The sequence below is a fragment of the Drosophila gunungcola genome, chromosome 3R (genome assembly GCF_025200985.1).
Source record: "Drosophila gunungcola strain Sukarami chromosome 3R, Dgunungcola_SK_2, whole genome shotgun sequence".
Classification (NCBI taxonomy): domain Eukaryota; kingdom Metazoa; phylum Arthropoda; class Insecta; order Diptera; family Drosophilidae; genus Drosophila; species Drosophila gunungcola.
In genome coordinates this window covers 29,570,164-29,585,864 of record NC_069139.1, presented here as the reverse complement: position 1 = coordinate 29,585,864, position 15,701 = coordinate 29,570,164, and the positions used below count along the sequence as shown (strand labels likewise).

The 15,701-nt window shown below is 39.2% G+C and overlaps 1 non-coding gene across 1 annotated transcript; it reads left to right on the top strand.

Moving 5' to 3' along the window:
* The first annotated feature begins 4,114 nt into the window (after window positions 1-4,114).
* Window positions 4,115-4,187, top strand: Trnav-cac (transfer RNA valine (anticodon CAC)). The gene has a single exon. It is a non-coding gene; the product is annotated as a tRNA-Val (tRNA).
* The last annotated feature ends 11,514 nt before the right edge of the window (window positions 4,188-15,701 follow it).

Sequence of the window (15,701 nt, the reverse complement as noted above, 5' to 3'; positions counted from 1 at the left end):
CAAATATATTATATCAAATTAGGTTAATTATAAATCGTTTTTCTTTCCACTGCAGCAACTTACGGGGTGAAAAAGAAAGTTGTGCCGACAGCAATTTCCGGCGCTCAGCTGCCAGAAATGGAAGGAAGACATATGCAAAATGCTGGCAACACCTGTCAGCAGGTGTGGGAATCTAGGAACCATCCTTCCTTCCAAGGACACAGCTACATTCGCAGTGGCAAAAGGGTGTCATCAGACAGTTGGCTGTTACTTTGTTCCAGGGGCAACTTTTTGCTAATTATCAGCCGGCAAGTGCTGCACGTTGCTGTGTTTTGTTGAGGGCACAAATTGCCTGAAATATTTGCATTTCCGTTACGTAATTTATAGTTGAACTCCGCATTAGCAAGTTTATCGCCTGACATCACATCAGCTGCTATGTGCGTGTGCAAATGGTGAAAGTTTTTGGGTCTTGTCTTCAATCTGCGAGAAGCGAGCAGGGATATTAATTAAAGGCGACTCCTCCTTTTGATGAGCTTATTTTCACTTTGCCAATATTTCTCACTACTTTCATACGACTTACCGAACACCAGAGCAATGAAGCGAGCTTTAAGCAAAACATGAAATTCTCTCTGGTATTAAACTTAATACCACTCCCGCGAATTGGAAGACAAACTTAAAGGCTAACAGAGGAAGTTCCATGGCATCCCATATGTCTGCAGTTGCAATGTGTTAATGCAACAAATAAAACCAACAAACTGCCATGATTTCGATTATCTAGTAAACACATTAAATGGTGTGGCAGACAATGGCAGCAGGACACGAAGGACGAGGCCCAGACCCAAAACCGAAACCGGAATAGAAACATCTTGAGGCACAAGCAAAATAACTTGGAAGAAATTGAACCTTAAGATACTCTGTATTTAAAATATAATTAATTAACATTGAAACAATTTATGTAAGGATGGCAAAACAGAAGAACCTTTATAATCCTAAACTCTAAGACAGTTTTAATTTGGTTTTAAAAAACTACAAAATAAGTATTTACTGTAAAACAAAATCTCGTTAAATTCGGAAAAAAACGAAAGGTGTAATAGTTGGTTTTTATTAGGTAAATACAAAGGGCCTTGAAAAGGCGAACAAAAAATTGTAAAACGCTTTGAAAATATTAAATTGATTTTATAAGTCTGAGCCGATTCAACATACCTTTGTGCGCCATGAGTAAGGGTATAGATAAAGAAAACAAAAACATGAAAAAATTCGCGTGCGCCAAAAAATATTTATTGGCCTCGAGCGCAGCCTTGGCAGCGTTAAAATAGAAATCTCAGTGCCCCATGCTTTAGATATGGCAACGGCATTGGCCTCAGCTCCGGCTTCTGGAGAAAATTCGATGGAAATGGTGGAAATACAAAGTTGAGGTATCAGACCAGGAAGTGCATATCGCGTCAGGGAAATGCGCGAACAACGGCAAAAACCAGGACAGCTTGAAATCGTAAATAAAATGCAATACAAATGCAGGAGTGCAAACAAACGAAAGCCGATATGCTTCCAAATCACTAACAGTCGCAACAGTGAAATTCGACTATAAAATTTTGCAGTTTTATAAATTTGGATCGCCTTTAACTACTTTCTTGGGAAGCTTACTTAGATCATTTTATTTATTTTAAAGTGTTGTGTTGTGACTTTTTCTAAAACCACAGTTCTATTTCTTCTCAATGTAAAATAAACAAAGAGCAACTAAAGTTGTTTTTATTTTTTGTTAGAAAAGTCCCGGTATTGACTATAACAAACCGTTTGGTTACCTTTTAATACCCGGTTATATTAAAAAAAATATAATATCTCTGCTTTGAAGTGAGTTCAACCCAATTCCCCTTTCGTTATTCCTTAGTGAATATGCGCTGTAGTCATGTATAAAACACGCATGGCGACTGGCAAATAAAATAGCTGAGGAAAAATCAAATGGCAGCCGACATTTGCCGTGTGGACAACCGCGTGTGTGTTTGCCCTGATATACCACAAACTGAAACAGAGTCGGAGATATTGGGGCGGGGTGCAACTGTATTTTCGGCTCTTGGGAAATTGGAAAATTGCAAATCACGTAGTGCAAAGAAATAGAAATTCGCGTTTTGTGTTCCTGTTCACTCCTTTTTTCGGAAGAATAAACCTCTAAGCCAAATAAAAAATGCATTTTTATTGCCCTACGTCTTTGTATGCCATATGAAAATTTCCGATTGGCCAACTTAACACGGCGATGCTTACCATATTCGCAGGTCCCCCCTTTTTGCTCATTTGGTAGGCAATAAAAAACTTGTTGCCAAGGCAAAGAGTGTTTGCCTTTTACCTTTCTCGACTCCCCCGCAAAACAACCTTTTTCATGGCTTCCTTACTTTGTTTCTGCTCAAGTCAGGCGCTATTTGGCTGAGGGCGAGAGTAAATTTAAATTTTCCAAGTCAAAATACTTTTGACACGGCCACAACACGCCTGGTGGCTCGCATTATTGCACGCCTTGCATGTGTCAACACTGGGAGTCCCAAAGTATGCACTGTTTGTTTAGGCGCCTGGTAAACATTTTGCCCACTTTACCCAATCCTATACCCTTTCAAAGGGTAACAACCCTCCGGTCCTTCTTAAATATATTCTTCTTTATATTGCTGGAGGCTTGTATCTTTAAGAAACCGTTACAAAATAAACTCTATAAGTTACAAAATTTAGTATTCAACTTTTGTTCTTATGGACATTTAAATCAAAGGTAAAATGCTGTCGTTGGGCTTGGCTTAGTCTATATAAACATAGTTTGCTGTCCAGAGGTATTTAACCGAGCTGGTGTTCTGTCTTCCCATTTAAATTAAAGCTATCACTATTTAAAATTAGTAGGTACTAGGTTTATATCTATCTTTCTATACTTCTTTCGATGCATGTTTTAAAAAAAATATTTAAGCCAAATAGGGTATCAAAATTCCCTTTTTAGTTGTTTTTTATTTTATCGCATTTTGGTTGGTCTTCATTCTTCTCGACAAAGTTTACGAGTATAGAAAACTAAATTTGAAATGTCTATTGTGGGCGTGTTTGAGGTAATCCCAGTGGTTTTAGTTGCTCAACCAAGGACAAGCGTTTTATGACATTTTTGTTGAGGGTAAAAAAGTGATCGAGTGAAGGTGTACAATGGCTTTTACTTTTATTACTTTTTTAGCTATGTGCGATTTTCAAAAATCAGTGAATCCAAACCAGTTTATTTTTTATTTCAGTTTAATAAACCTAACAAATTTTCAGATAGTTTCTAACAATAAACACAATTGGAATTTTTGCCATTTTACTCATTATATTCGCAATCAAATTAATTAATGTGTCGATGGAAAAAGTCACCAAAGCGTTTAGTAACATTTATTAAATTAGCACCAGCTCAATGTGCAATGAAATTAATTATCTGCATTTCGTTAAACGCCGCGTGCCTTAGTAAAGTAAAGTGGTTGTTGTTAGCGCTGGAAAAATAAACACAAATATACTAGCAAAATTGTGCGAGATTAGCGAGTGCGAAATGAAAACTGCAAATTTGTTTCTCTTAATTCGTATTAGCGCACTCAACATTATAAATCAAATTAATTTCGAGTTATTTGGTCACTGGTGTAAGGTAATTTTGGCATGTGCATTTCATGTCACGATGCTTGAAAATAAATATAATTTATAAAAAAGAGGACTACAAATAGGAGCCAAAAATGACAGGCGTGCAAAACTAATATAATTTAATGTGGCTGATAACCACAGGCGAATCGGAAATAATTGATCTATATTAAAACTGTCCAAGGATTTTTTTAAATAATCAACAAATTTAGTTTAATAACTAATTGCCTTAACCATATAGGTAAAAGTATTTTTATTGTGTGTAAAAAAAAAAACATTTAAAAAAATAGATGGCTTAGGAACTAGTAATAAAATTTCGCTTAGAGTCGAATATACAAATTTGATTAGAATCAAATTTTTATTAAGATAATGACATTGTTTGGTTAAGGTTTTGTAAGGTTTTGAGCGTCGAATTTAATCTAATTGTTCCAAAAATATATAATATATATATGTATACATAGCATCTCAACTTTATTAACGAGTGTATATAGCTGGGCCAATTTATTTGTTGTGATAAGTTGTTTCCGTAGTGTAGCGGTTATCACGTGTGCTTCACACGCACAAGGTCCCCGGTTCGAACCCGGGCGGGAACAAATTTAGTTAATATTTTAACTGTTTAGTTTTTTTAGCTGGTTTATTTTCACTTTATATAACAATGGAATGGAATAATAGCCGACATGTAACAGTATAGTACTTAAGAAGATACATATTCAATTAAAACAGGAAAGAGCGCTGATGTCGAGGGCCGCGACTTTGAGATTATTAGACAGCCGTTTATCAGCCTATCAATTTCAAAGCAACTTTGAGATTATTAGACACCCGTTTATCAGCCTATTAATTTAAAAGTAAATATGTCCCAGGAAAACAATCGGGTTTTAGCTAGCTAGGTCACTACTACAAGCTAAGGGCAAGCAGCACCACGAGTTTTCAAACAAGCAAAAATTTACATTTATGCTAACAGCCTCTAAATGGTTCGAATTTGTCAATAGATATTGACCGAGTTAATATAAGAATCTAAACAACTGGCCTCTTCCATGTCTCAGAGAGACAAAGCAGACTTTCGCGATTTGTGGGCGTTAGAATGGGCGTGGCCACATTCTAAAATAAACTTGCGCTGCAAAAGCGTTACTAGAGTCCCAAATTCCTGACTTTTATAGTTTCCGGGATCTCCGGGAAAACGGACATGGCTAGGTCGACAACTCGACGGAGACGCATCTTCTACCTGTTACATGTTTTTCGACGAATACAATATACCCCTAGAATCTGCAAGTAACGGGTATAAATATGACCAGCGTTGTACAGACTTCCCGTTTATTCTGAGATTCCCTGCGTTTGCACCAACATTTAAGAATATAGTGTTGTAATTAACTTGTGTTGATATATGAAGTAAATAACAAACATAAACCCTTTTAACCGTAAATTTATGTGAAGGGGCTAATATGGTTAAGTGCTTCACAGGTAGATCCAACCATCTCAAGTTCCATGTGCCTTATTAATTCAACTGGCTGTTTTTGTCGCTCGCAGCAGTCTTGTTTAAGGACTCCCATTCTGTCACTGAGCTTCCCAAACATTCCTTTTCCTTGTTTTTTCGGGCACGTTCTGCATTGCGTTTGTGTAATGCCAAGTCATAATTTCCTTATATTACTGTCCTTGGCCCCTTTGCCATTTTTTTTGTTGCCCTGGCAGTGCAACATTTGCTTTGTGCAACATTTTAATTACGCATTCAGTTGGCGCAGACTCGCAAGAATTATGGCCCAGAGCGGGTGAATGGAGGGCGGTGGGTGGCGATGGGGTGACATGGTGCGTCCTGCTGCCGGCAGAAGTCAGCTGTTGTTGCCACGCCCCCGCTCCCACTCTGCTTAACATTTCGCGCTATTTATGCATAATTTAGCCATTTTATTTTATTATTTGCGCCCCGCTTGCTGCAAATAAATGGCAGCAAATATGCAAAAATAATGTACAGCGCCAAAAACACTGTTGCAATGCCGTAACTTTCGAGTGGCGGAAAGGGAAAAAGGGTTCTTGGCCACAGCCTGGGTAAATGTTTGATTGGGATGGCCTAGCCAAAAGTTTTATGGCACCCGAACTGCGCATAAAATCTTCGCAACTCCCAAATTAACCATAGAACCTAGTTAGGCCTGCCCTGCGGCCTGGCGTTGTTTTCCGTAAAGCATTTTAAGTTTAATGGCAATTAACCTTCGCTCTGCGAAATTAAAATCATGAGCCCGGCTTAACCCGCGAATGTGGCTCTACATAAATCTTCCTCCCAAGTCGAAGTCGGGTTGCGAGTGAGTGGAGTCCGCATGAAGGCAGACATGACACGTATTTATAGCGCGCCAACGACCTCACTCGGGCCACATTGCTAATACGCCATGTTGGCTGCTGCTCAGTTTTCTGCCCCGGCATTGTTTTATGTGCTCCAGAACCCGCACACATACTAGTATACCCACTTCGAATGCAAGTCAAGTTGAAGCTGGCCTTGCATCCTTTAGTGCACACAGAGAAAAAGGTTTAGCCTTTCATTTACATCAATTAATTTCAACTTCTATCTATTTAGTTAAAATATTATAATAAAACAAGTCATTTACTTAGGCACGCAATTTACCTATGTCTTGTTTCGCTGAACTTGAATTGGCAATTATTTAATTTAAAATTAGAAAATGACTATCATTGTTTTAGTCCAGGGAGGGCAGCACATTAAATAATTAGTTTTTACTCGTAATGGTTGGTTCCCGATTATGAAAGTAAAAAAATATAAGGAAGTAGTGGCTATAAATTTGAAGTTACATAATAATAATTTTCATCTTTATTATGCTATATGTTTTGAGAAATTTTCAGACTGAACAAACTGGTAGCAATGTCTGATTCCCACCAACGCTAGAATTATCTTCAATAGAGGCAGCTTTTCAAGTATTCAGAAACTAAACTAAATTAAGTTTATCCTCTGTGCACGCATCCTCGACTCTGCATTCGTATTAGCTGATTGTGTGGGGCGATGCAGTTGAAGCAGAGGCAATTGGCGCGTACAAGCTCGTAAATTGAATAAAAGTTCAAATGTTGGCAATTAATAAACCGAAAAAGTTAATGCTAAGTTTTTTCTCCGGCCCCCGGCCAGTTGCAACCACAAGAAGCTGCTACTTTGCAGGAAACGAAATAACAATACTTTGTCAAGCCCAGACTGGATTGGATTCATGAAATATTTTATAGCTTGAAGCTGATAGAAATTTTGCTTAGATGTGTAAGGAAATATGTGTAGCCTATTTGTTAAATTTCAAGGTAAATTTCTCTTGCACTTATCTGTACCAAGTTGTGGTTTAATAAATGAAGATGGTTGAGCTTCCACAACACAAATGTTTATTTCAGTAGTGTACTCAGTTTCAAACCAGCAATCGTGTGTGCATATAGAAGCTTTCCCCGATGTATATAAATAGAGCCATTCCCCGGCTGAGAGGCAATTCGTTTTGTTAAAATTGTCTGTATCTAGCTGGCTTTTACCTCTTCCTTTTAGCCCTCTGCCGAGATTGTAGCACACGCTAATTGCTCGAAGCGCTTGCAACCTATTGCCATTAAAGCTCCCCTCAAAAGCCCTTTCTAAAACAGCCCCCTGTTTTGCCATCCATTTTGCCCTAATGCGTTGCCATTGTAATGAAGTCGAGCAGCATTTTGAAATCGCTGCAGTGGGGGCTCTGAAAACAATGCCGGGTCTCAGTTTTTGTTTTTTTTTTTCGCATGCTAGGTATTGCACATTTTCTGCAGTTAACACTTGTTGTGTATGCTCCAACCTATTTTCACTTCTAGCTGGTTTTATTGTAATTTAATTGCTGTTCAAGTTCCCACAGCATGTGCATGGAGAAAAGCCAGCACAGTGTATAATTAGTGATGTAAAATCTATTATTTGGGCCACGAAGTGTGTACCTAATAACTCAATTTCTAATTATCAATTCATATTGTGCCTTTGATTTTATCGGAATAATTTGGTTGTTTTAATTGTGTCATATAACACCTATGTCTTTAAAATCTTACAACGTCATTTAAAAAGCATTGATTTATCAATTTAAAACACTGTAATATCCGCAATTGCAGAAATTGAGGATTCATATTTTACCAAATTACACAGCGAACCGGCTGCCATAAACAAAAAATTTTGTTTTGCACCTGTTTCGTCATAATCTTGATAGCCCTGCAAATTGTTTGCCACAAACTTTAAATTGTTTTTGTTGTGAGCCGATGATTTGTTTGCCCAAATCAAACAAACAACCCCTAAATGGCCAACACAGGCCAGCGCGTTAATGCTTTTTTTTAATGCTTTTTTTAATGCTTTTCTGTGAACAGTCGCGCTTTTTAATTATTTAAAGTCGAAAACGCGGCGTATGCGCATTATTTAATAAATGACAGCTATTTGCAGGAAGTTCAGAAATTATTACGCCCATGGAGAGACGATTTCTTATAGCTTTTTTTCTGCACGTTTTTAATTCCCCTGACAGTCGTCCGACTCCTGTTGATATTTGTTTGACTGCCAGCGCCAGGCAAACAAGGCAAAGGCAAATCTAATTTCTAACACAGAACGGCACAAAACAGATTACGCAACAAAAAACGGCCAGATCTGGGAGTGAAAAAAGAATTCTCCTTTTATTTTGGCGAGGCAGAAGAAAAATCAAGAGACGTCTGACAGCCGAGCCCCCCAAAAAGCGTATGCAATGCATGTGTGTGGCATAAATCAAAGCTAGACAATTTGGCTTGGGAAAACATGAGCAGCGAAAAATGAGAAAAACAACCAAAGGGGAGGAAATCAAAAGTAAGTGACAAGCAGACAGGCAGACGCACGAAAAACACATGTGCACCGCAAACAAACAGGATGTCGGCGGAATGGGGCTCGGTGATTGGGGAAGGGGCTTCGGGGGTCCTGGCATGACAAGTTGCGCTTTGAATATTTAGAGCGATCCTTGCCACGGACCGTTTAAGTACATTAATTGTTTCTTGCCAAGTTGATAGCATCATGAAATTGGCGAGGACAATTCGGAGAGAGGTTCCAAGTGGTCCCCATTCTTATTTCATTCAATAAAAAAATTTGTAAATAATGCACATCTTTATTTTCTCTTCACTAAAATATGCTCTTTGCAGACAAAAGATAACCGTAAGATGATTTGCATTCATACATACATGTGATTATACCCCATGTTTCACCCCCTTAAGTCCACTATTAAAATGTTTACGACATTAATCACACTTCAAGTAAATTCGCTCCATTTCGGATCAAACGCTACATCTTATCAAACGTTTTTTTCCAAGGCTAACGATTGGAGAAACGCATTTGTAACACGCTCCGCTCAATGCTTAAACTGTTTCCAATTATTTTACCTTCATTGGCTTGCACAGCACACACAGCTCTTATCAGGACTCAATAAATTGCTGTCTCGACACGAAATGCACACCTGTGCTCGGGCGAGAGCAGGAGGATCAGGTAGCTGTCAGCCGGCTGCGAGTTGCTTAACCTCTCCACCAGCCAGTCCCCGTTTTGTTATTTTCTGCGCCATGGCTGGCTTTTTTAATCACTCCTCTGGAACCCCGACGCCAGACAGTTGGGTATACAAAATATGTCAACCGAGGCGACAGCCGGCAAAAAGAAGGCGAAACGAAGGCACAACTCCGGCCACTGTTTGCTTAGACCTTTAGACACTGGCCAGACAATGGCCGGTCATGTCAGCGGCACTTCTGCCTGCCTCTCACGAGGAAAGCACTCAGTTCTGCAGCGATTTGCTGGAATTTTCCTATGAATAAACGGATAACCGCACTGACATCCCGCCAGGACGTTCAATGGACTCGAATGAATCGAACAGCAATTATGTGCGGACTTGTGAGTGGTCAACAATTGCATTAGGCAGTGGTTAACTTTGAAAGCAAACCATTATATGCAGATTGCTACGAAAATCATTGAAGATGAAGTGGAGATTATGCGCTACTTCTGTACTGAGGAAAATCTCGTAGTCCCGAAGACAGAACAACATAGATTTAGTAATTTATTTACAATACTCTTGAGTTTTCTCTAATACCTTCCTTTCAAAATTGTCGTTTTGGTCTTAGGCAAACGCAAAGAGTAATTTCAAGCAAAACACCCCAAGATACCTTTTCTCCGAGTGCGCGAAAACATTCATCGAACTCCATTGACTCTTTTGGGGTCTGTGTGATGAAGTATGTGGATGGGAAACCGCACAAACCGCAAGGGCTTACTACATCAGAAGAAACCGCAAAAGGGGTTAATGCACTCAGTGCACATGGGACGCAGGAAGCCAATTGGGTTTAGTTTAGTGAGATTCACAGGTTGCCAGGGTCTGTCATATGCTCGCCATTTAATATTTATTAATGGTCGGGAGGGAAAACAAAAACGGGAAAAACCAAACCAAAATGTAATGCATAAGCGAGCCAGCTAATATTAAATTGCCGCATCAATAAGCACAACAACAACAAAGACATAAATTTGATTGAGCATCAATATATAACCAGTGCGGAAAACTATGCGGAGTTGGGGCTTGAGGTTTCCACCCGAACATCAAACGCTTCATAAACGCGGCAGCATAACCCGAAAAACCCAAAAAAGGAAGAAAAACTTATGGCTCCCCAGGGGGACACTTGAGTGACTACGACAACCCGGGGCGAAGGGGTAAGAAACCGAAACTATTTCTTTGCGCAGCGTTGTGGAAAATTAAAAACGCCCAGGCCTAAGGCTTAGGAGCAACCTCCTGCTGATGCTGCTGCATCTTCCGCTTATTAATATCTGCGGCGAAGGCAGAACAGTTATTAGACTTAACATACTTGAAATCTGGGCTGTTCCACTGCCACCATACAGGGATATATCCAGCCCGGATCGCGGCCGTTGAACCTCTTGACAGGCACTACAACATGCAGACGCATTCCGAGCTCCTCTTTCCATTCCACTTGCCTCCAATCAGCACTCATATTACGCATACGCCTGGTTGTCATAATTTCGCATTATTGATTTATTAGGTCGCAATGTTTGCATAGCCGAATGTGACTGACAGGGCGATAAGCGGCCTGTTTTTGGCCTGGTTTTTGCATTAGCATAAATTACATGCCGATTGGCAATGCGGCGAATGTGTGATCGAGGAAATGGTGTTTCAAACTGAGTTTAACTGAGTTTTGTTTAAGCACAGACAAATTGTTTATTTACAAACATGCAAGCCTTAATGGGAAAACATAAGAGATTTTTTTTTTAGACAACCGTTCAGTTTTCTATTTTCATTTTTTCTTCTTAAAAGGAATTTTTGTTTCTCAATTTTATTTGAGATTAACAATTAGTTATCACATGCAACAATTTATGGACATACTAAAAGATATATTTGAGCTAAATTGGGTTTTTTTTTGTACTCATCCTTAAGTAAAGTAATTCCCAATGCGTTTCATCTTTCCATAGAATAATTAAATTTGCAAACTTTTAAAATAAAAACAAACAAGAAGGAAAGCAAACTTCGGCAAGCCGAAGTTCATATACCCTTGCAGCTATTGCATTAATTAAATACTTTTGAAAACATTTAAATTATGATTTACTTGAGTATGTGCTAAAAAAAAACATTGAAACTATGATTATTTGCAGCTCAATTATTAGATAGTTATTTTATATATTTTTATTATTTCTATGGGAGCTATATGCTATAGACGTCCGATTTTGATAAAATTTATACCATAATTCTGAAATAATTGAACATTGCTATATGTCAAAAAATTAAAAAACAGAAAAGTTATAATTTTTTTCATTTATTTTTCCGATTGTTCCTATGGGAGCTATATGCTATAGTCGTCCGATTTTGATGAAATTAAAACCGTAATTCTGAAATATTAAACCATTACTATATCTCGAAGAACTAAACAAAAAATTAAAAAACAGCAAAGTTATAATTTTTTTTCATTTATTTTTCCGATTGTTCCTATGGGAGCTATATGCTATAGTCGTCCGATTTTGATGAAATTTAAACCGTAAATCGGAAATATTTTACCATTACTATATGTCGAAGAACTAAACAAAAAATTAAAAAACAGCAAAGTTATAATTTTTTTTCATTTATTTTTCCGATTGTTCCTATGGGAGCTATATGCTATAGTCGTCCGATCCGGCTCGTTCCGACTTATATACTACCTGCAATAGAAAGACAACTTTTGGGAAAGTTTCATGCAGATAGCTTTAAAACTGAGAGACTAGTTTGCATATAAACGGACGGACAGACGGACAGACGGACAGACGGACAGACGGACATGGCTAGAAATATACGATCCCTTACAAATTTCATTCTCCTATCTTGTCTCTTAAGGCCATAAATAAAGCCCACTTTGTCTAAGCAAGCAGATATCTAATATCGTTATTAATATTTTCCGTCCTTCGATAAAGCCACTCAGGCTGGAAAAGGTATTCCCCAATTAGAATCAAAATGGCCATTATTCCGAGCCGCCAAGGCCTCAGCTTTGCGAGCCTTGATTAAAGTCGAAACCAAGGTAAAGTGGCACAAGAATGCAATTGTACTTAAAAGCGCAGCCAGAGCAGTGAGTGAAAATGGCGGATAATAAAGAAGGGGGTGGAAAATGCGAGGGATGGTGGAGTGGGGTAGGGCTGGGGTAGAGTCGAGAAAGCCGCTGCGAACATCATTTATAAAAATGGCTCGGCATTTTGTGGGTGAGGCCGGGGGGCGGGGACACAGCGCGAAACCAAAACGCATTCAGGGAAACAATTGCAATTGTAATTGAGCCGAGACTCCACGAATCACTGTCTGTGTGTGGGCTGTGCATCTGTGTGGGGTCCTGTATCAGTATCTGTATCTGTGTTTGTGTCTGTGTCTGTGTCTGTGTCTCTGTGTGTGTGAGTGTGCGTGGGCCGGGTCTGTTTGCATTGTTATTTCAACGTCGGTGGGTCGGTCGGTCGTTTGTTCGGTCGCTTAGTGGCAATAAAAAGAGTGCGCGTTCCATGGGGAAATTATGAAAGCGGATTCCTTTTGTTTAGAATCGTTTCTAGATTGCATGCAGCCAAGCGGTACGCGTGTGTGGGTGTGAGTGTGTCTGCGCAGGAGCGGTATATTCGCCATTCCCGCTTATTGCCAATGCGACTCTTGCTGCGGCCCTACCGCCATTCACGATTACCCCTAAGCCTCGCCCCACTTGAGCCTGTTATGTCTAATGGTGATTGCAGCATCAGATATTTATTAATTTCCATTCTAACGGCCACATGGAAAGGGTTATGTGACAGCAGCAGGGGTGGTGCGGCAAGTCAATCAGATCATTAGTGTTAGCTTTATTAGTTATTCTTGGACTTATTGTAATGTTCAAGCACATAAACAAATTGGTTAAATAGAAACATTGTATATACATTTATTTCCTTAATCTTATTTATATGAAAGTAAAAACTGAATACTTGATTGCCACTTCTTTCGGTTTCCAATGTGCTTACTAAATAGGCCCCTTGCCTAAATCTCTTTTATAAAACTTTACATTTGTTGCGAATAAAACAAAATCATCTGCTTTGAGCTAAACTACTCCTAAATATTCCTTATACTATTAATGTTATTTAAAAACTGTACCTAATCATGTCCTCGAGTTTAGCAAGCAACTAAAATTTTCTAGTTATCTAGATGTCACCAAAACTAAGATAAAAGTCAGTATTATAAATAACAAGAAGTCAAGCGTTGCATGTTAGATCTACCTAAAGTTAAAAACGACAATTGGATTCGAGTGGGTTTGACCTGCCATTACCAAGTGGATGGGTGGTAACACAAGCCTATCCTCACATTAAGTAACTATCAGAATTTTTATCAAATTCCCATTTCGCTTGCATGCCAAAGAATCCATTCAATGGGGGGCAAATTAAATTTCGAAAATATCGTATTATATGCTAGCATGTATGGCAATAACTGTAATTAAAGCGATGCCTTGAGCGGCAAAAATTCCTTTTCAACGCTCGCTTTCAATCACCAGCACAGAGTTAAGCTGCTGGCTCCTCCAACTGCAAATTCAATGGATGATGCTCCCCCGAGTGCCATAAGAAAATCAAATTTTTTATGATTGAGCAGCCAAGGAGCATGAAAATGCCATTTCCTTCCCCGCCATTCGAATGGCTTGCTATTTTGTATCATCATGCAATATGACCAGGGAACGCACTCCGACTTTATGCCAATTTCAGCGAGCTGCTGCTGATTTCATTTCCTCCTTAAGCGCGAATATAATTTGCATGCGAGTGCGAGTGCAGTGCGAGTTCAGCTGCGGATGCCAAGTATCTATCTCTGGGTCATGGGGGAAATCGTAGTTTTATCAAGTGTATCAATTTGCATAGTACTTGCGATCCGGTGGACAATGAACTGTGATGACTGATGGATCTGGGTGCTCTATAAGCGATAATGGAGATGTCACCACTCTAGAAGGTTACTGAAGGAAAGCAGGCTAACACTCCTTGAATATATTCCGCAAATTGTCTCCTTAAGTCAACGTTTTGTTGGGTTCAATTAAATTCCTGTTTCAATTGACTCGCCATTGTGCCAACAAGAACAACATAATAGCCGGGGATAACAATGCAACTTCAGACGCTGCACAAAAACAAAGGACTTAAGATAAATATTTTCACACGCGACGTTTTCACTGCTAATGAAATTTTGCTTTCAACTAAATTAGTATCTGTCTGTCCGGCCTCGCCTGAAACAAAGACAGAAATAAAATTAAATAATGCAAGCACTTTTAGGTTAATTAAACCTGAAAAGCAGCAAACGGCTGGCAAACGGAGCGCCAAACTAACCTGAAATAAAGTGGGAACGAGGAGCCCAGCCCCCAGCTTATGCCGACCGCCTCAGCAACTCCTGGAGTCAGGCTTGTCCTTGTAATTGTTATTACAATACTTGTCCTGTTTTGGAGCATTGTCTGGCTGTCTCGCATTGCACTTTCACATAATTGTGTGAATGCATTTGCAGTAGTGCATGCCGAAGCCCAACAAAGTGCCAGCAGCCGGGCTCTGGCTGCTCCTTTGGCCCAAAAACCAAACTACTTCTGGTGGCTTCTCTGGCCAAGGACTGGCTGAAATGGACCCGGGGAACGGGTTCCGGTTGTGTTGCTTTTTGGCTGCAAGTCTGCGAAAGTAAACAAAAGTGTTGCCAACTTGCCAGAGACAAATACAAGCGGCAGGACAAGGAGCACAACAAGGATTCGTCGGAAAACTCTGAATCTTTCCACACACTCGCAAAAATAAAGCCTGCATTTTTTATAAAGATGTCGATTTCAAAATATGACAACATATGCAATAGAAGAGCAGGAAAACACTAGTTAAACCTCTTATTCGTAGAGCAAAAAGGTGTATTGTATCTGTTGATAATTAAGTAACATGTGGCATAAAGAATTTATATATATTCTTGATCAGGATCAATTGCTGAGCCGATCTAGCTCCGTCCGTCTGTCCTTAGGAACGCATCTCAAAACTATAAGAGCTAGGGACTTGGGATATAAGTTTATTTCAGAATATGGCCATGTCCAGTAAATCGCGAAAGTCTGTCATTTCACTCTGAGATATTGTATAGGCCAGTTATTATTACATCTATCGACTCATACAAAGGTCTTCCAAATCGAACAATTACTAAGGCGCCACCTAAAACCCACCTATTTTCAGGGGTCATATTTCTAATTTTGTATTTGGTAAGTTGGGGAACTTGTTTCTAATCCTCGGGGCACTCGACTACATCGGTTTTTTATGTTTTTATTTTTATTTTATTTAACAAATGCTATTATCATATCATATTATTGGGCCTAAACTGGAAGTTTTTTTCTATGAATTTAATTGTTGTACGTTAAGCACTAACGCTTGAGATATTTTTCTTAGTGTTTATATTTGTGTTTTTGTCTGAGTGCAACAACAACTTCCTGATATGGCTGCCTGCCGGTTTTCCTTGCTTATTATAATTGCCTGCGATTTCCACCTTTCCCCGAAAACTTACCCAGCAGCTGTGGGCGTGGCAGGAACTTCGGTCGGCAGTGTCCTGCGACAAATGTAAGCAATGACATTGATGCTGCTTGGCCATTTTTGAGTGAGAGAGAGTGTTTCTGCTCGTGCTTTTGTTTTCCCCTGCACATAT